Genomic DNA, 18424 nt, shown 5'->3' with positions numbered 1-18424 from the left:
TCGCTGGCGCTCTTTCTCTGTTTCTGGTCTTATGTTTGCTATTGCGGCGGGGGCGGGTGCGGGTGTGAAGCGCTTGCAATTGTTATTGCGCTGTGAGCGCATGCGCGCTACTCAATTTTTCTACTTTGGCAATGCTTGGATTCTGCTTTACTAAGCTGCGCTCAACTTTCGCGCGAACGGCACCAGCAACGACAACAAAAACAACAAGAAGAGACGTGCAGTAGCCAAAGCGGCAGCGGCACTTGACTGCACCGTGGTGCATAGACTGCACATAAAGCAAAACATGATTATTTCACAGACTGTCATCATTTTAAGATGTATTATAAAAATTGCAATATAATAATTATTGTTAATTGATTTACTTAAATTTTATGAATTAATTAATAAAAGAATAATAATATACATTTCGATTATGAAAAGTCAAACTTTTAATTTAGTTTACATTTTTGAGTATAAACTAATCGTTACTTTTGTAAATCATATTATGATGCATAGATTACACTTTAAAAAAAATAATATTGGTACATTTCAGGTAAATTTACTATAATTAAATAATATTTTCTATTTAAAACAAATAGAAAACAAAATAACTATTATTATTATTATTACAGCCACTGGATTATAAAAAAGAAAATTTGATCTTTTATTAAATAGTTGTAATTAAGATAGTTTTCTTCACTTATAAATACAATTTTAATCAGGGAATAACAACGTAACCGGTATCGGAACCGTTAACCGAAACTAACCGTTTCTATTTTAGTAACGAAACTAAAACCGTAACCGAAATTAATGCTCTAACAAAAACCGAAAACCGAAACGCTCGTACCGGTACGGTTGTGGTAAAGTGGCTAGGTCAAAGAGTTGACCAACTTCCAACTGTCATAACTTGATCAAAACTGACCCGATTTTCAAGCGGAATGTCATTTTAATCATGGTTTGGACTCTAAATTCAATCTGTATTCAAGTTTAACTCATTTTGAAAATTTAATTATTTTATTTTATTTAAAAATCATGTCAAAATTAGAAAAAATGTATTTGTTGTACCGTTGCGTACCGATAGTGAAAGCGAAACCGAAAGATAAAACTGAAATAGAACCTTTTACCGAAATAGTTGTTTCGGAACGTATCTATATTTGTTTCGGTTTGATTCCTTGATTTTGATACTTGCAATTCCGACCCACTATGCACACACACTTATTTAACTTTGAGGCCAGTGTGCGGAACTTTTCAAAAAACTGGTTTTCGACATGGGCTCATTGTGTGTGCCTGACTTGCTGCTTATTGCTGCTGTTGCTGTTGCTGCTTTTGGTTGTACTAGTTGTTGTTGTGGTTGTTGTTGGTATTCTTGGTTTCTTTTTCGATGTGGTTTTTAAGCTCTACTTGTTGTTGCCTGCTGCTAACTGCCGACCGCTTCTTCTTCTTCTTTTGATCTTTGTTGTTGTTGTTGTTGTTATTGACGTTGTGCTTTTGACTTTGTAACACACTTTTTGTGTTGATTTCGCTGCCAACGCGTCGCGACGTCGCTGCTATGTGACTTTTGATTTTAATGCTTTTTTTCTTTAATGGAATTTATGTTTTCTACCCGTTTTAGCTGTTTATACTCTCTCTCTTACTCTCTGCCTCATTAGCTCTCTGAATGCATTTGCGATTAACAATGAGACGCACACGTGTTGTTGTTGCTCTTATCGTTGTTGTTGTTGTTATCGTTGTTGTTTCCTACATTTCGTGGGAATTGGACAATTTATACTGTTTATTTTCAACACCTTAGCCAAGTGAAAATGTCAGGTGTTGCATTACATGGCATACAAAACGATTAAGTCACAGTCAAGTTAAAAAACAAAAAAACCATATAATTTACCCTTAAATGGTGTTTCTAAACGTTGCACCTAACCTCTCTTACCTGCACCCTAAACTAAATGCCAATAATCGAACAATGAACCTATTAGTCAAGGGGAATCCAATAAAGCGCGCCCGTTCAACAAAACGACCCTGTGCTAAGAAAAAACGTGCAAAATGCGTTTTGAATGAGAAAAAAGCAAATCCGATTAAAATTTGCTTTCCAAAATTGAGTTTTTTTTTAGATGATACTATTAATGGATCTTTATTTCGTTTTTTTTTCAGAAAATTTCAAAGTATTTACAATAATTTATTTTTTAAATAAAGCTAAAATTAAGTCGCTTGTACAAACGAATCAATTATATTTGTTTTTAATTTTAAATAGTGTAATTCGATGGATTCTAGTATCTCAAATTTAATTTGTATTCTTAAAAATAGTACAGCCCGGTGGAATTCTTTGCTTTTATTTATCAGAGGATTTTGGAACCTTTACTTTTGCTATTATAAATGTTAAATATAGTTTTAAAATGTCAAGTAATTATTTGGAATAATGGAAAAATAGGCATTTACATTGGGTTATTTTTTTTTCAACATAGTAAAAATAAATTTAGGAAAACATGAAATGCTATTTTATTCAAAGTAAAATGTGTGAGTGGTTTTTCTTTGTCAAAACAATTACTAAGCTAAATAAATACGGATTTGATATTATGTTATAATTTTATATACATATTTGATATTCACTATACATAACATGAGTAATATATTAAGACATTTTTAAATGCAAAACAGTGAAATGCACTCGGGCCTTTGTATATAAGGGAATGGAGAGAGAATGTAGCTGGTAAAGGGAATGAGATTAGATGCCGGGCTCCACGCCCCAATTGAATGTCTCAACACGCAAACGAATCGCGCCAAACATTTATAAGCAGCGGCAACAACAATAACAACAACGGCAATAAAAAAAGCACAAAGCGCAGCAATGACGAAAATGTAAAAGCAGCAACAACAACAGCAACGAAAACAGCGACGACAACGACAACGGCAAGTTGAATGACATAAAACATCAACTGACCTTCAACTCTGCGACTGAACCTTAGAAAAAATGAATAATTTTACACTCGAAACAAAACACACACACACACACACACTTGCATGCATGCAAATGTGAGCGGCGAGCAGCGCATGCAACTTACAGCATTTTACAATGGACTCATCGCAGCTCCCAGCGCAAGGGAGAGCGAGAGCGAGTGAGAGAGGCAGAGGCGAAAACGAAAACGCCAAAGCAGTCAAGCATGGCAAAAAAAATAATAGTGTTGCAAGCGCCAAACACTATCAGACACACACACACACACACACACACACACAATGTGCATGCCCAAAAGCTACTGCAGGAGAGCAGCGTGAGTGAACGAGAGTGAGAGAGTAACCGTGTAAGCAAACTAAAAGCTTTGCAGTGCATGACGTAAATTACAGCAAAGCAAAAGCTGAGACTTTGCTCTTGCACTTGGCCAGAGAGCATACGTATGTATGTATGAATGATTGTATGCATGTGTGTGCGTATGTGTGCGCCTGCCTTGGCAGAGGCTGAGAGCGCTGTCAACTACAACTACAATAACAACGAGCGTGTAGTTCGGGACGGCCTATTTAACGTTGCATGTTTATTTTCGGCTCAGGCAGCGGCAGAGGCAGCGGCAGCGGCAGCAGCACCAGCAGCAGCGGCAAAACTGCATTCACTCTCGTTTTAGTTTTTGTTTTAGGGCGTTGTACAAACGTTGCAATGGCGGAAGTGGTGGGCGGGGAACAGCGGGTTGACCGGTGAAAATGGCAGCATTTTTGCGATGTCAGCGGATGCATCATGTGACGACGAGTGGCAGTTGTAAAGCAATTCAGTGGTAGAGTATGGGAATATACGTGTGTGTACATATACTGTGTGGCATGTGGAATGTGTCGTGCATGCCATTTACACCTGTGTAAATGACACAGGTAGGTCAAATTTACCTGGCAATGGTTTTGGTTAAATGCCTCAACAGCTGTTTACTATGCGATGGGGCTTAAACCACAAAAGGCCAAAGAAGTTTGCCAAATAATACATATGCTTGTAATTAAATCGATAGGGCCCCGCATCTAAGTGGGGCAAGAATTTAGTTGCAATACGAACGGGAACTTTTGCAGGTATTAAAACTAGTAATTATCGATTGTAATTGCTGAAAGAAGAAATCTCACATTTCTACGATTTTAAAAAATTAAACTAATTTTCAGAAATTTGAAAAGAACAGCTTACATAAATGCAAAATAAAAACCCTTCAAATTAATTTCATTATAATAATATAATATGGTTACCAAAAACATACATATCTTAAAAAATATTTATTTTCGGAGTCCTTTTTACAACCATTTACTTATTTCTTTTATTTTTAGCAGGTAATCCCCCAGCAAACAAAAAACTATAAAATTCAACTGATTGCTTATCATACCTCGAAAATTCTTCATTTATTGACATTCTTTAGGTTTTTTGTGCCAGACATTTCTTCATGTCTTATGCATGCTGCACTCAATTTGCACCCAACATTGAAATTCCTCCACTTGGCGTACATTTTTGATGAGCATTCAGAGTGTGAACTCAAACTGACCCCTTTAAAAGAGGGTGAAGAGGGACAACACTAAGTTAACGCCTGTTAAAAGTTCAAAGCTTTCAAGTCAAGTGCCGCCAAAATGTACAAGGCAAACGTTGAGTCTTTCCCTTTCCTCCCCTTTATTCCTTATACCCTTGTAGCTCTGCATGACGTTCCATTGCTGCATCCTTGACCCAAACAATACGCCAATTTGTGGGCCAATGGGCGGGCGCACAGGATGAAGGGGAGAGCCTAACGACGCGAAAAGTTAAGTGAAAATGTAAAGGAAAGGAAAAGAAAAATCAAGAAAGAGCTAGAATAATCGGATATCTTCGAAAATTGCATACTCTTACGGAACACTCTTCAAAGGAATATTTTTGATATATCAATTTAATTTTGAATTATTTACTTATTTCTTATATGTACTATCAATGATAACATATCATATGCTTTTGATATATGATTTCAAATAACTTTTGAGTACAACTTTTTATCACGAACGTTTGCTTTGGGATATTAGTAAAAGAACGCACTTATTTTTGTTTTTAATTTTCGAATGGTACACTTAAGAAATACATATAATATGGTCAGACTCTAGAAAACAATAGAGAAATTATTATAGGATAGATAAGTTTATGATATCGCTAAAAATAAATAAAAGACTTTATTTCTACCTCATGGTTTTTTATAGTTAATATTTTATGGCAAAATATTGTTATCCGATCAAGTTTCCGATATCTAACTTACTTGTAATCAGAGAAATCTTTTATTTGGGTCAGTTGGCAAGGGTTATTAAATGAAAATGACATGAAGAGTTTGTTTGAAAGAATTTCGTTTTCAACTCTTTTAGTTTTTATCGTCAAAGCACATAAAACTATAAAACGGAAAAACCACAGTTAAATCGTGGCCAATTTAATGGCAAAGTTGCAGCACGCAATATTCCACATAGAGAACATTTATCAATAAGAAATTTTGTTTTTAAATTTTTTAATTGTATTTTTAACATTCGACATATATATTTAAGAACTGAAGAATTCGAGCATTATCATTCTTAGTAGAGAAACAATGAAAGAAAATTCTTTGTTTTTAGATTCTATAACTATTCTCATCATTATTATATACAGTTAACATATGAACACTATTTGAAATATTTCCAACGTATTGTTTAATTTACTCACCTAATAAGAAAAGCTAAGTTAATTTTGTAGCTCTTCACTACAACGAAAAAGAAATTGTATATGAAATAGGTGAAATATTATGTATTCTTTTATATGTCAAGTTACTTAGATTATAAACTCGTTTTGCTTTTACTTTTTAAGCTCATACGATAATGATGTCAACAACCTGCTTAATTCAATCAAATTGCATAAATTAACATAGAGTTTAAGCGTAGATTTGTAGAAATAAGACTTGAATAAACAATATCTCATTTGTGAAAAATGTTTGAATACGACTACTAAGAATTTTACTAAACCTTAAGCAAATTCTGGTTAATAAGCTTTAACAATCGCACTAGTTTTCTGATTAATCAGTAGGTCCTGTGGCGCAATGGATAACGCGTCTGACTACGGATCAGAAGATTCCAGGTTCGACTCCTGGCAGGATCGTAGGCTTATTTTTTTCTTTCACAAAGAAAAATAATTTTAAAATCTAAGAAATTCAAATTAAATTTAATTTAAAATATTTAATTGAATAATGAAAAGTTTTATTTATTGGATAAATTTACTGTACTTATTTAGTATTTCTTCACGTAACTTTCAACAGCCTCCGTGGCGCAATTGGTTAGCGCGTTCGGCTGTTAACCGAAAGGTTGGTGGTTCGAGTCCACCCGGGGGCGAATTAAATTTTGAATTTTTTAAAATTCGACTCATATCTAGCTGTGTTCCGTAACGGCAAAAGGGTTTTGTTGGAGCTGCAGCGAGTTCATCAAGGTCATTTTTATAAAACTCGTTGGGCGGCTCTTTGTCTCAATTGAATCTTACCGAGTGGTAGAGCAAGTTTTTACTCAGTCCAGTGTTGGACAGTTTATGCACTTGAAACTGGCTCCAGACATTATGCAGACTTATCGCGCGAACATCAGTATTAAAAAAACTACTTCTTGCTATTTGTATAAAACGTTTCGACATGCGTGAAAAACATGGGGAACTGAAATTAAAAATGCAACTAAGGGAAGTGTGTGAAAACATACATCGGCATAAATAATTGCAGTGCATTTAAGGAAAATAAATGACAACTTCTGTGGGATTCCAAAAATAAGAATTTCAAAGCGAGGACTCTGAATAAATTCTATTTTCCCATACCGGGAATTGAACCCGGGCCTTCCGGGTGAGAGCCGGATATCCTAACCACTAGACAATATGGGATATACATCTATCCATTCCTAAAGATAAATTCCGAATCAGTGTTCTTCAACATAGCTGATTAAATATAATAATAACATACCATGTGATAATATATGAAAATATAATTTAGAAATAGCTTTTCTATTATATACAAAGAATCTACAGTCCATCTTCTGAATAAATGAATATTACAACATACATGTTTCGTTTGAGTATAAAATTAATACCATTTGAATGAAAAAAAATCGTTTTGGTGTGTTATTACTAAGTTCCACTGTATTTGACAAAATGCGACAGCATTCATTTCTATTTTGCAATATTTGCAATTTGTATGTTGAAATCGTTTAGTTTTTGTTTTTGGATTTTGCGGTGCATTAACCGCAATTTGCGTTGTCTAAACAAAATAGTTAAAGTCCATATAAGAATTACGTAGACATTTACGTATATGTGTACTATATAGAGTGATATGTGTTTATATTTTGTTTTAAGGTTAAGTTCAGTCATTCGCCTCGTTTCGTTTTATTTGCATGACAAACAGAAACGTTTTTAATATTTTTACGTCGCTCCGCAACTTGGTATATAGTATACGTATGTGTGTAGAGCAGTGTTTTGCATTCAAATTTATGCATTTTCTAAACGTGCTTTTATTTCCATTTGCTTTCTGTGGTGATTATTGGCAGCGCGCTGCAGCGTCGCAACGTTGCTTTGTTCATCAATAGTTTATTATTGAGTTCGACTCGTATTTTGCTATAATATTAAAAAACATTGCTATATAGTCAAAGTTGTTGTTATAACAAACAATGCAACGCAACTGTTAGTGTACTCAAGGTCCAGCATCTTTTTCATGCCAATAAAAATCAAAACATGTGCTAAAGTAGTAAAACAAAAATTAAAAAAAAAAATTCCTTCGCCCAACGTGGGGCTCGAACCCACGACCCTGAGATTAAGAGTCTCATGCTCTACCGACTGAGCTAGCCGGGCACTGTGCTGAGCAACGAAAAATATGTCCACCTAAATTCAATGCCAAGGATCTGATAAGAGATCGTTCTAATTTGCAAAAACTACAATCTGTTTGAAAAAATAGACTTAGAAAGTTATTGGGCAATCAAAATCTTATTGATAATTATAACAATTCAACTATTATTTGTCTTTTATTATTTGTTCTACTAATAATACGGTGGCTTAATTACGCATAAAACCGCCTTTAATAAGTTTTTCTAAATATTTTTATTTCAATCTGGTAAATAATGAAAAAAATCATTTTATTTTTTAACTAATAAATTTGTAGTATTCTTAATAAAGTCTAAAAAGAATCCTTGTATCGATCATTTAGGGCATCAGATATCAGCCCGGCTAGCTCAGTCGGTAGAGCATGAGACTCTTAATCTCAGGGTCGTGGGTTCGAGCCCCACGTTGGGCGCACAACACTTTTTATTATTTTTTTTTATTCTTAAAAATTTGTTAGTTTTTTTGTTGCTTGCTTATCAAATAGCGTTTTTGTTTATATTATGTGGCGAGCCTACCCTAACTTATTTGGCCTTGTCTGCCGCAGACGTTGCCGTTGCCTTTGGCAATGGAAATGCGACTGAGTTGTGCACGTGGCTTTATTTGTGTGTGAATGTATGTATAAGCTTAACATTAAGCGTAAAGGGAGAGGTGGTCTAGACGGAGGTCGTTGAGTGTCCAACATAGACAATAAACAAAAAACAATTTGTCTGCACAAATTAGAACTGCTTCACATTTTACCCGATTTCATTTTATGAAAAACATATAAGATAAGGGAAAAATATAGAAGTAAAGTGAACTTTATACAATTTACAACTAAGTTAAACTTGATGAAGGCGAACAAATTTTACTCTAATTTTCTGCAACATATGCAAAAAAAACAATAATAAAATGTACCTTAGTCATTTTTCTTCTTAAGCAAGTATTGTAAAAATTTGAACACGTATTGGACAAGTTTATTATTATTCATTTGAAAAACTTTCTTTATAGCATTTTCTTTCTCAATTTTAAATTTATTTTAAAACAAATAAGCTTGACTGTCTCGATTGTAGCGCAACCAAAAGCCGTCTGCCAGGCTGATTATCTGCTGCTGTCTGCATCTCCGTCCCTCTCTCCATATGTTGCCGTCTCATGACCCGCTCTGTCTCTCTCCTTCTCTGACTTTTTCAATGTCTGAGTCTCTGTTTCTGCATGCATGTATTTTGTTTTGTTTCCTTTTGCACATTGTTTCGTTTTAATATTTTATAGCAAATTACTTGGCCGACGGGGGCGGCTGTCGGACTGTCAGAAGCGTCTGTACTATAACCCCTTTCTGCATTGAGGTAGGCGCGTAATTTTATACCTCATTTCCATTAGGAAGCAGAAAAATGTGCTACACAATAGGGGACTATCATCATGAAAACCATTACAAAGGCAATCCAAGTGGGAAAAGCAAGAAAATGAGAGGGTGGAAAGCGAGAAAGAGTGTAGGAGGAGAGTAATGTCGACTCCAAACGGCGAAGATTATAAATAAACATTTATGACATCAACCAAAAGCTGCCACGTGTATAGAACCTACCATTGAATAGGGACATGCCGTGTTGGCCGACGTCGTACATCAAGCCCGGCTAGCTCAGTCGGTAGAGCATGAGACTCTTAATCTCAGGGTCGTGGGTTCGAGCCCCACGTTGGGCGGAAATTAAATTTTTTAATCTTTTAATTTTCTATTTTAAATATAGCTTTGATTTTTATAAATTTGAGTAAACTATTGGAATTTTGTATTATCTTATTCACAGTATATAAGTTTTGTATATCTTTATGTTTCGCTATTAGCAAGCTCGTTGGTAACAGGCCCATTAGCTCAGCTGGTTAGAGCGTCGTGCTAATAACGCGAAGGCCGCGGGTTCGATCCCCCCATGGGCCAGGTTAAAATACTTTTTACTTCTCAAAACGATAAGTAAAAAGTCCTTTTTACAATTTTCTAAAAATTCTGCGCGTACTTTATAAAGGGGAGACAAAAATATTAATTAACCAGGACCTCAATAGGAAAAATTAATTAAAACATAAAAAAAGACACTAGTCATGGCCCATGGGGGGATCGAACCCGCGGCCTTCGCGTTATTAGCACGACGCTCTAACCAGCTGAGCTAATGGGCCAAGTTAATAAACGCCGGTTTAGTTTGGAAAATAAAATAACTATGCGTAAAATTTATATCTACAGGAAACAAAATAAAATTTTTAAATGTATAAATTGGCTTTGACATATACTTTCCAAAAATATTTTGAATCATAATAAAAATTAGTCCCAAAACGTAGTACAAAGTGAATTCGACTAGAATCTTTAAAAAATTATTTTGGCCCATGGGGGGATCGAACCCGCGGCCTCCGCGTTATTAGCACGACGCTCTAACCAGCTGAGCTAATGGGCCCATGTGACGCCATCTTGTTTAAAGGACTTCAATAAAAAAAAAATTTTCTAATATAAAATAAATTATTACAAAAAAATTGAATCATGGCCCATGGGGGGATCGAACCCGCGGCCTTCGCGTTATTAGCACGACGCTCTAACCAGCTGAGCTAATGGGCCCTTGTGACGCCATCTTGTTTAAAGGACTTCAATTAAAAAAAAATTTTATATTATAAAATAAATTATTTTAAAAAAATTGAATCATGGCCCATGGGGGGATCGAACCCGCGGCCTTCGCGTTATTAGCACGACGCTCTAACCAGCTGAGCTAATGGGCCCTGTTGACGCCATCTTGTTTTAAGGACCTTGATTAAGAGAATTTTGCCTATTTTATCAACAAAAATTATTTAAAAAAGTTTACAATGATGGCCCATGGGGGGATCGAACCCGCGGCCTTCGCGTTATTAGCACGACGCTCTAACCAGCTGAGCTAATGGGCCCTGTTGACGCCATCTTGTTTTAAGGACCTTGATTAAGAGAATTTTGCCTATTTTATCAACAAAAATTATTTAAAAAAGTTTACAATGATGGCCCATGGGGGGATCGAACCCGCGGCCTTCGCGTTATTAGCACGACGCTCTAACCAGCTGAGCTAATGGGCCTCACGATCAGCGGCTGAATAGACGCCATTCTAGCTTTTCCGGTCAAAATGGATTTTAACAAAAAATAAAACTTACCATTATGGTTTACTATTAATACTTTTCCTGGTTATGAGAGGGGTCTATTAGAAGTATTTCGAAATGCAATATTGCACGATTTTCCGACAGAATGTGTTATAAATAATGTTTAATACGTATAATTTATTGACCGAATCGATTGATTATAATTCGCACAAAGCAAGGCTGCAATAAAAAAATGAATAAAAATTTGGATTGCAATTGCATCAATGAAACCAAATATAAATAAAAAATAATAAAGCAATACAAAGAACAAGAACTACTTAAAAAAAAATGGCTAAGAAAATCATCGTGTAGACTGAAAAATGTATGCATCGTAGATACGTAGATAATGCCAAAAATCAAGTGAAGTGTGTGTGTGGAAGTAGAACCGACGCAATAAATTTTCTGTGGTGTAGGTTAGGGCAAGGCAGCGTTCTCACTCGCTCGCACTCGTACTCTCACACAAACACACACTAGCAAGCAGCGTCAGAGAGAGGTGAAGCGGAAGAGAGGCAGACAGACAGCTGCATGGCCGACTGCACTAGCAAGCAGTGTGGCGCAGGCAGAAGCAGAGGCAGAGAACTTCAATAGGCCGCAGCAACTTGCAATTTTACAAGAATGAGCGTAGAAACGTGCAGAGACAGAGTGAAAAGCAGTGTAAAAAGGGTCGTTGGAGGCGTGTGCATGTTAAGTAAAGGGGGGACAGAAGGGAGGCCGTCAGGGTTGAGGTAGGGACGGACGGACGACTGACAACAGGCTGACAGGCAAGCAAGCTGGCATGGTCCGATGTCAGGGGCATGAAGTTGCAATGAAAATGAAATTACAAGCGGCGCAACGTTGCACATTGAGTGTGGGGTGGGGAAGGAGGTGAGGTACTACCTAGAGGCAGACATAGAGCTAGTATGTATCTGCAGTCTGTGAGTGTGTGTGTGTGTGTGCACATTGAGTGTGTTTAGTAGTTGTAGTGATTCTTGCAGATGCTGTGTGTGTTGTATATGTGTGCTTACTTCTTACATGCTATGTAGCAAGCACCTGCAAGATGCCATTCTTACATTCGCAAAGCACCCAACACCATTTTTTTTTTTGTTTCTTCTTTTCTTTATTTTCTGCGCTATTTTCGCTTTCAACCGAAGCTGCAACCCAAAATGGTCGACTCTATTAATGCTCCAGACTAGTTCTCGATTGAGCAGGTTAATGGGGCTATAGGCTATGAATAAAAACGAATTCCACTTCAATATTTATCTATCGAATCTATCGCCAAAACAACTAAAAGACTTGAGCGCCTTTTTTCAATGTCGTTAATCTCAGTAAACTTTTAGACATTCAAAAATAAAATATCGTAAGCAACAATTCTTATCAAAAAGTTGTCAAAAACATCTATTACTTGTCGTAAAACTTAACTATTTAAGAACTTTCGAAACTATTTTAGTTCTGTTGTTAATTGTTTCAGACATTAAAATTAACAGAAAACTTTAAAAGACTGTTGCTTTGTAGAAATCTGAATTGAATATAATATAATTTGTGTGTAGCTAATGCAATTAAAGAAGTTGTAACTACAAATTTATACTCAAGTTTGTTCCACAATATAATTAAACTTTAGTTGTTTATCTTTTATTCTATACATTTCAAAGAAATTTTAGTTCAATTTGAAATCAATTGATTGCGTCATAATAGAAAAAAATTTATGTTTAATATCGCATTAAAAAAAGGTGTTTTTTTTTAAATACAATTTTCCATTCCTTTCTCAGGTAATTTATAATTTTAGGAGTAACAAAGACTTTTATTTGATTATAAGCAATAGTAAAAATAAATATTATACTAGAAATAATCATTTGAAAGTCTTCCGGCTTAAAAAAAAACTTTATAGGAAATTAAGTGTTTCTTATAAGTTTCTATATAAGCACTTTACTTTGTAGGAAAGATCTAGGTACCAAAATAAAAGTGTTAATTTGATTCAAGAGGTTTTCCCTTTCTATGTACACTACATTTGAGATACTGACAATGTAATTGGTTCACAAACTATGCCAATTTGGAAGTCTTGGCTATGTAGGGAATACATTATATGTAATACAGCACTTGGCTACATTATTCTGATATGTACACACTGACGCCGACATTTGTGGGCCGGTATGTTTGTCAAAAGGGAAGTCAACAATTCTACCAGACTATTTTTTATGTGGTACGGCGTTTTATTGTATGGCAAAGCAGGCAAAACAAGTCGCCAAACGAGTTAAAGATGGAGATGCCGACTAAAAGAGAGATAGAGAGTCAATGCGGGAGATGTGATGAGGAGATACTGAGAAGTACGGGCTGGCGGGCAGCAGGTCGCTCGCTTGGCGCTTTTCGCTGCCAGTGTGGAGGCCTACAAACACGCATACACGCATACAAGCAAACATAAACACACACACATGGCTAGCGCCAATGCAACAACAACAGTGGGACACCGTCTCATAGTCGTAAAAAGAGAGAGAGAGAGAGAGCGAGAGCTCCAACCACACACACACATGAAGAAATCAACATATCATATCCTACACATACTTATGCACTTATGTAAATGGAGAAACGGCAGCTAAACAAACAGCAAAAACAACAACAACAACGAACGGCGTCTGCTTAGCCCTAGCCCCAATCTTTGAGCTTTTTGCTTTTCGCTTCTACGCTTTGCCTTGTACTGTTTCTCATTCTTTGTATTGTTCTTGCTCTTGTACAAATTCGTTTCATTTCATTCCGTTTCGTTTTGAGGCAGGCAGAAGCAGACGATGAAAACAAAAAAGTATGTGAAAAAACAGAATAGGCAAACTCAACTCAAAACGCATAGAAGTATGTAGAAGAAGCAGAAGAAAGAGAGCGGCAGGTTGGCGGGAGGTAGGCTAATAACAAGAGGAAGACGGAAAGGGGAGTTGCGACTGCACTTACCGAAACAAACGGCAACCAAAATAAACTTTTATTATTTGTATTGGCTTTAATTTTTTATTAATATTAATATTTTTTTTCTATTTTTATTATTGCACTCACAGTTACACCGACACACACACACAGTTATACACACTCTTTTCTATTATTATTTTTATTTGTTATAAACAATTTGGTGTATGTATGTATTAATTACAGATATATTTTTTTGTTGCTCAGAGATTCTTCGTTTTGTATACTTCGCTTTTGCTTACGTCGCGCTCACGTTAAACTTTTTAGCGTCCAATGAGTCGACGGTCTTGTTTGCGTTGTCACTGAACTGCACACTTTGAGTGCCAAAGAGAGACTAAACCGAATTTTGTTTGTGACGCCAACTGCCAAGCATCGCTGCTGCAGACCTCGACGCAACAAAGAGCGAGAGAGCATAAGTGTTACCTAAGCTTCGACTTTAACTCAACAGCAAAAATATATTAATTAATTAATATTTTTGCATAAATGTTTATGATGCTTAGCTGACATTACTCAAAAATATTTTGTTTATTCATGTTTGCTTAATTTAATTGGCAGTTAATAAACACAGCTGTGTACCACTGCTTGTTGGACTGCTTGTAGCGCTGATTCAATACTTCGAAAAAAGTTGCTTCAGCTCTGCTTTGATTGTATATTTCATATCAGTGACAATACGTGCAAGTGGTCCTGTGGCGCAATGGATAACGCGTCTGACTACGGATCAGAAGATTCCAGGTTCGACTCCTGGCAGGATCGATTTTTTAACTATTATTTTTAGTTTTGAGCCCATAAATAACAGCCATTGGTTGGAGCTAAATTATATATTTTTCTAAATTTGCGGTTATTAGAAAAGCAATCATATATTTTCTTAAGTATATTGTTGTCAATTTAATTACCACAATTATGATAGCGTATCTTAGATGCAGCCAAATCAACCGGTCCTGTGGCGCAATGGATAACGCGTCTGACTACGGATCAGAAGATTCCAGGTTCGACTCCTGGCAGGATCGAAAAATCCACTTTTTGTTATTTGATATAATAAATAAATCCGTTCTTTTTTTAATTTTTAATTCATTGCTTTTTGTGTTATCATTTATTTTTAATCAAAAAGCAAAGTTAATTATTAGAACTTTATTATTAGAAGGCCAGCATAGGTGATATGATGCACCTTATGCTTTCGTAACACATGCCTCCCATATGGTCTAGTGGCTAGGATATCTGGCTTTCACCCAGAAGGCCCGGGTTCGATTCCCGGTATGGGAAGATATCTTTTTTGTTTTTTTTTTGTTGTCAACTAAGGGAGTACTAGTATAATAATTATTACTGTTTATTAAAGTTCAATATATTTTTGTATATTAGTGCAATTTCCAAACTTATCTCTATAATTTTACAATTGTAAATGGCACAAGCTCGTTGCATATTCTTCGATTACAAGTTTCTGCTATTATGCAAATCACAGTAGATAAAAAGTCATTTGAAACACACACGCACAAAACGACATGCAGTCAGTCAGTCCTTCAAAGGGAACTCGCATTTCGTTGTCACCTTAAATGTCCTTGGCGTGCAATTGCTTACGCAGCTGCCGCTTCCCGATTTGATACTCGCCCCTCGCTGCAAACTGTTAACGTTTCTACTGTTTAGCATAAAAGGACACATAATCCACACAACTACACACGACGCCACTTTATTTACTTTTAGCCACCGCAGCTCAACTTTGTCATTGAGCCCCAGGCGAAATCGTCCTCCTACTAGCTATTACTTGTGCAAGTGCATTACGTGTGAAACGGTAAACTTAATAAAAAATTCTGCACGTCTTACACTCATATTACTCGTTGTAACAAGGTTCTATAAGCTTGAAAATTGCTACCTGTGTGTTCTGGCAAAATATTATTATCTAAATTTGATTTTCTAATGAAAAAAATTTTAAAAAAAAACTACGATCCTGCCAGGAGTCGAACCTGGAATCTTCTGATCCGTAGTCAGACGCGTTATCCATTGCGCCACAGGACCATGTGACTCACGGCCGCCAAAGCTTATTTTATGTCACAAGCAGTTATACCATTCAGAAGGAATCACATTTTAAAATTGTAAATGAAATACTCAAAAATAATTTTCGAAATAGTTAATTTTTTCGTAAATTAAAATTTGTTTATTTAATTTGTTGATTAATGTCAAATTGCTAAACAGCAACATCCAGCATTGCTCAACAGCAAGTGAAGTTAAAATTTTATCTTAAAATTCTTTTCAAATATCTCTTTGCTTATATTTTTTACCTTATTTTTTACATTTTCCTCCTTTTCATACAAAATTTTTCTGAGATCATCCCATACAAAAAAATTATAAAATATATAAGCAAAGAGATTTTTGTAAAACTTTTTTAGCGGTAACTATTAGAATTGTTTGGAGAAACTTTTTGCATCAAAACATTTTTTTGTTTAAGCCTTCGGAAATAAGAAAAAAAAAACAGATTTTTACATAAATTCAAAGTTTTCAATGGCTACTTAATGGGTTAAGAAAATAGTTGTGTCATTCAAACGGAATTCAAATGTCATTTCTATTAATACCAAAATCAACATGAAGTTATGCCCACCACTGTTTGATAAATTGGGTCCACCTGTTAAATCCGATGAATTTCAGATACAAAATCAAACTCTAAGCGTGCGTCTTTCGCCAACGACCATACCACGCTGAATACATCGGTTCTCGTCCGATCACCGAAATTAAGCAGCGTCGGGCGCGGTTAGTACTTAGATGGGGGACCGCTTGGGAACACCGCGTGTTGTTGGCATCGTTCAATAACTTTTTTTTACAAACTAACTACTATCTTTAGAATTAACTTTTTACTTAGGATTATCGTTACTTACTATTAGGAAATAAGCTTGTGGTCAACACCTTTTCAAAATTTGTTGTAATATTGATTAATTATTTCTAATACATCTTTTAAATTTAAGTTGTATTTAAGCAAAAAAGGTCAAAGTCAAAATTAAAAAAAGTCGATCCTGCCAGGAGTCGAACCTGGAATCTTCTGATCCGTAGTCAGACGCGTTATCCATTGCGCCACAGGACCGTATACTAAGAGCGTGTCTGAAACACTTTAATTACAACAAGTGTGGTTCATTTATCTGAGAACTGTATTATCGACTTGTGCAAGCAGGGTAGCATAATTTCACGCAAATGCTTAAACTGCTTTCCAAATATTCGGTTATTTAAGGAGAAACATTTTCCGCGATATTTCATATCTCCCATATTGTCTAGTGGTTAGGATATCCGGCTCTCACCCGGAAGGCCCGGGTTCAATTCCCGGTATGGGAAACACGTTGCAATTTGTCGATTGCATCTTCTTTTTTTTTTTTAATTTTTGTTTTAAACATAGTAGTGAAAGCCTTAATTTATTAATTTTAGTACCGTAACTGTAACGGTACGGTTTTGGTAAAGTTGCTAGGTCAAAGAGCTGACAAGCTTCCAACTGTCATAACTTGAAGAAAACTGACCCGATTTTCAATCGGAATGCCATTTTGATCATGATTTAGCCTCTTAATTGACTCTGCATTTAAATTTCTACCATCTAGAAAATTTGATATTTTTTCGAATTTAAGCCATCTGCTATCCAATTTTCCATACTTACCCCTTGACATTTTATCATAAACTTTGATCTCTCATAACTTCATCAAAAATTAACTGATTTTCAAGCGAAATGTCATTTTGATCATGACTTGGCCTCTAAATTGATTCTGCATTAAAATTTTTATCATCTAGAAAATTTGAAATTTTTTCGATTCTAAGCCATCTATCATCCAATTTTCCATACTTACCCCTTGACATTTTTTCAAAAACTTCCATCTCTCATAACTTCATCAAAAATTAACTGATTTTCAAGCGGAATGTCATTTTGATCATGACTTGGCCTCTAAATTGATTCTGCATTAAAATTTTTATCATCTAGAAAATTTGAAATTTTTTCGATTCTAAGCCACCTATCATCCAATTTTCCATACTTACCTCTTGACATTTTTTCAAAAACTTCCATCTCTCATAACTTCATCAAAAATTAACTGATTTTCAAGCGGAATGTCATTTTGATCATGACTTGGCCTCTAAATTGATTCTGCATTTAAATTTTTATCATCTAGAAAATTTGAAATTTTTTCGATTCTAAGCCATCTATCATCCAATTTTCCATACTTACCCCTTGACATTTTTTCAAAAACTTCCATCTCTCATAACTTCATCAAAAATTAACTGATTTTCAAGCGGAATGTCATTTTGATCATGACTTGGCCTCTAAATTGATTGTGCATTTAAGTTTTTATTATCTAGAAAATTTTATATTTTTTCGAATTTAAGCCATCTATCATCCAATTTTCCATACCTACCCCTTGACATTTTTTCAAAAACTTCCATCTCTGATAACTTCATCAAAAATTAACTGATTTTCAAGCGGAATGTCATTTTGATCATGATTTAGCCTCTTAATTGACTCTGCATTTAAATTTCTACCATCTAGAAAATTTGATATTTTTTCGAATTTAAGCCATCTGCTATCCAATTTTCCATACTTACCCCTTGACATTTTTTCAAAAACTTCCATCTCTCATAACTTCA

At 35.3% G+C, this 18424-nt stretch overlaps 20 non-coding genes across 20 annotated transcripts; 10 read left to right on the top strand and 10 right to left on the bottom strand.

Annotated features, from left to right (window-relative positions):
* Positions 1 to 5982: 5982 nt before the first annotated feature.
* Positions 5983 to 6055, top strand: Trnar-acg. The gene has a single exon. It is a non-coding gene; the product is annotated as a tRNA-Arg (tRNA).
* Positions 6056 to 6211: 156 nt separating this feature from the next.
* Trnan-guu lies at positions 6212 to 6285 on the top strand. Its single transcript has one exon. It is a non-coding gene; the product is annotated as a tRNA-Asn (tRNA).
* Positions 6286 to 6739: 454 nt separating this feature from the next.
* On the bottom strand, positions 6740 to 6811 carry Trnae-cuc. The gene has a single exon. It is a non-coding gene; the product is annotated as a tRNA-Glu (tRNA).
* An 887-nt stretch (positions 6812 to 7698) lies between these two features.
* Positions 7699 to 7771, bottom strand: Trnak-cuu. Its single transcript has one exon. It is a non-coding gene; the product is annotated as a tRNA-Lys (tRNA).
* Positions 7772 to 8137: 366 nt separating this feature from the next.
* Trnak-cuu lies at positions 8138 to 8210 on the top strand. Its single transcript has one exon. It is a non-coding gene; the product is annotated as a tRNA-Lys (tRNA).
* A 1186-nt stretch (positions 8211 to 9396) lies between these two features.
* Trnak-cuu lies at positions 9397 to 9469 on the top strand. The gene has a single exon. It is a non-coding gene; the product is annotated as a tRNA-Lys (tRNA).
* Positions 9470 to 9624: 155 nt separating this feature from the next.
* Trnai-aau lies at positions 9625 to 9698 on the top strand. The gene has a single exon. It is a non-coding gene; the product is annotated as a tRNA-Ile (tRNA).
* Positions 9699 to 9857: 159 nt separating this feature from the next.
* Positions 9858 to 9931, bottom strand: Trnai-aau. The gene has a single exon. It is a non-coding gene; the product is annotated as a tRNA-Ile (tRNA).
* Positions 9932 to 10129: 198 nt separating this feature from the next.
* Positions 10130 to 10203, bottom strand: Trnai-aau. The gene has a single exon. It is a non-coding gene; the product is annotated as a tRNA-Ile (tRNA).
* Positions 10204 to 10287: 84 nt separating this feature from the next.
* On the bottom strand, positions 10288 to 10361 carry Trnai-aau. Its single transcript has one exon. It is a non-coding gene; the product is annotated as a tRNA-Ile (tRNA).
* An 84-nt stretch (positions 10362 to 10445) lies between these two features.
* On the bottom strand, positions 10446 to 10519 carry Trnai-aau. The gene has a single exon. It is a non-coding gene; the product is annotated as a tRNA-Ile (tRNA).
* An 88-nt stretch (positions 10520 to 10607) lies between these two features.
* Positions 10608 to 10681, bottom strand: Trnai-aau. The gene has a single exon. It is a non-coding gene; the product is annotated as a tRNA-Ile (tRNA).
* An 88-nt stretch (positions 10682 to 10769) lies between these two features.
* On the bottom strand, positions 10770 to 10843 carry Trnai-aau. Its single transcript has one exon. It is a non-coding gene; the product is annotated as a tRNA-Ile (tRNA).
* A 3662-nt stretch (positions 10844 to 14505) lies between these two features.
* Trnar-acg lies at positions 14506 to 14578 on the top strand. The gene has a single exon. It is a non-coding gene; the product is annotated as a tRNA-Arg (tRNA).
* A 181-nt stretch (positions 14579 to 14759) lies between these two features.
* Trnar-acg lies at positions 14760 to 14832 on the top strand. Its single transcript has one exon. It is a non-coding gene; the product is annotated as a tRNA-Arg (tRNA).
* Positions 14833 to 15013: 181 nt separating this feature from the next.
* On the top strand, positions 15014 to 15085 carry Trnae-uuc. The gene has a single exon. It is a non-coding gene; the product is annotated as a tRNA-Glu (tRNA).
* A 674-nt stretch (positions 15086 to 15759) lies between these two features.
* Positions 15760 to 15832, bottom strand: Trnar-acg. Its single transcript has one exon. It is a non-coding gene; the product is annotated as a tRNA-Arg (tRNA).
* Positions 15833 to 16491: 659 nt separating this feature from the next.
* LOC117786084 lies at positions 16492 to 16610 on the top strand. The gene has a single exon (XR_004617614.1). It is a non-coding gene; the product is annotated as a 5S ribosomal RNA (ribosomal RNA).
* A 206-nt stretch (positions 16611 to 16816) lies between these two features.
* On the bottom strand, positions 16817 to 16889 carry Trnar-acg. The gene has a single exon. It is a non-coding gene; the product is annotated as a tRNA-Arg (tRNA).
* A 173-nt stretch (positions 16890 to 17062) lies between these two features.
* Positions 17063 to 17134, top strand: Trnae-cuc. Its single transcript has one exon. It is a non-coding gene; the product is annotated as a tRNA-Glu (tRNA).
* Positions 17135 to 18424: the final 1290 nt, after the last annotated feature.

The sequence above is a fragment of the Drosophila innubila genome (assembly GCF_004354385.1).
Source record: "Drosophila innubila isolate TH190305 chromosome 2R unlocalized genomic scaffold, UK_Dinn_1.0 1_C_2R, whole genome shotgun sequence".
Lineage (NCBI taxonomy): Eukaryota > Metazoa > Arthropoda > Insecta > Diptera > Drosophilidae > Drosophila > Drosophila innubila.
The sequence above is the reverse complement of the archived record's forward strand: the minus strand, read 5'-3'. Positions and strand labels throughout refer to the sequence as shown.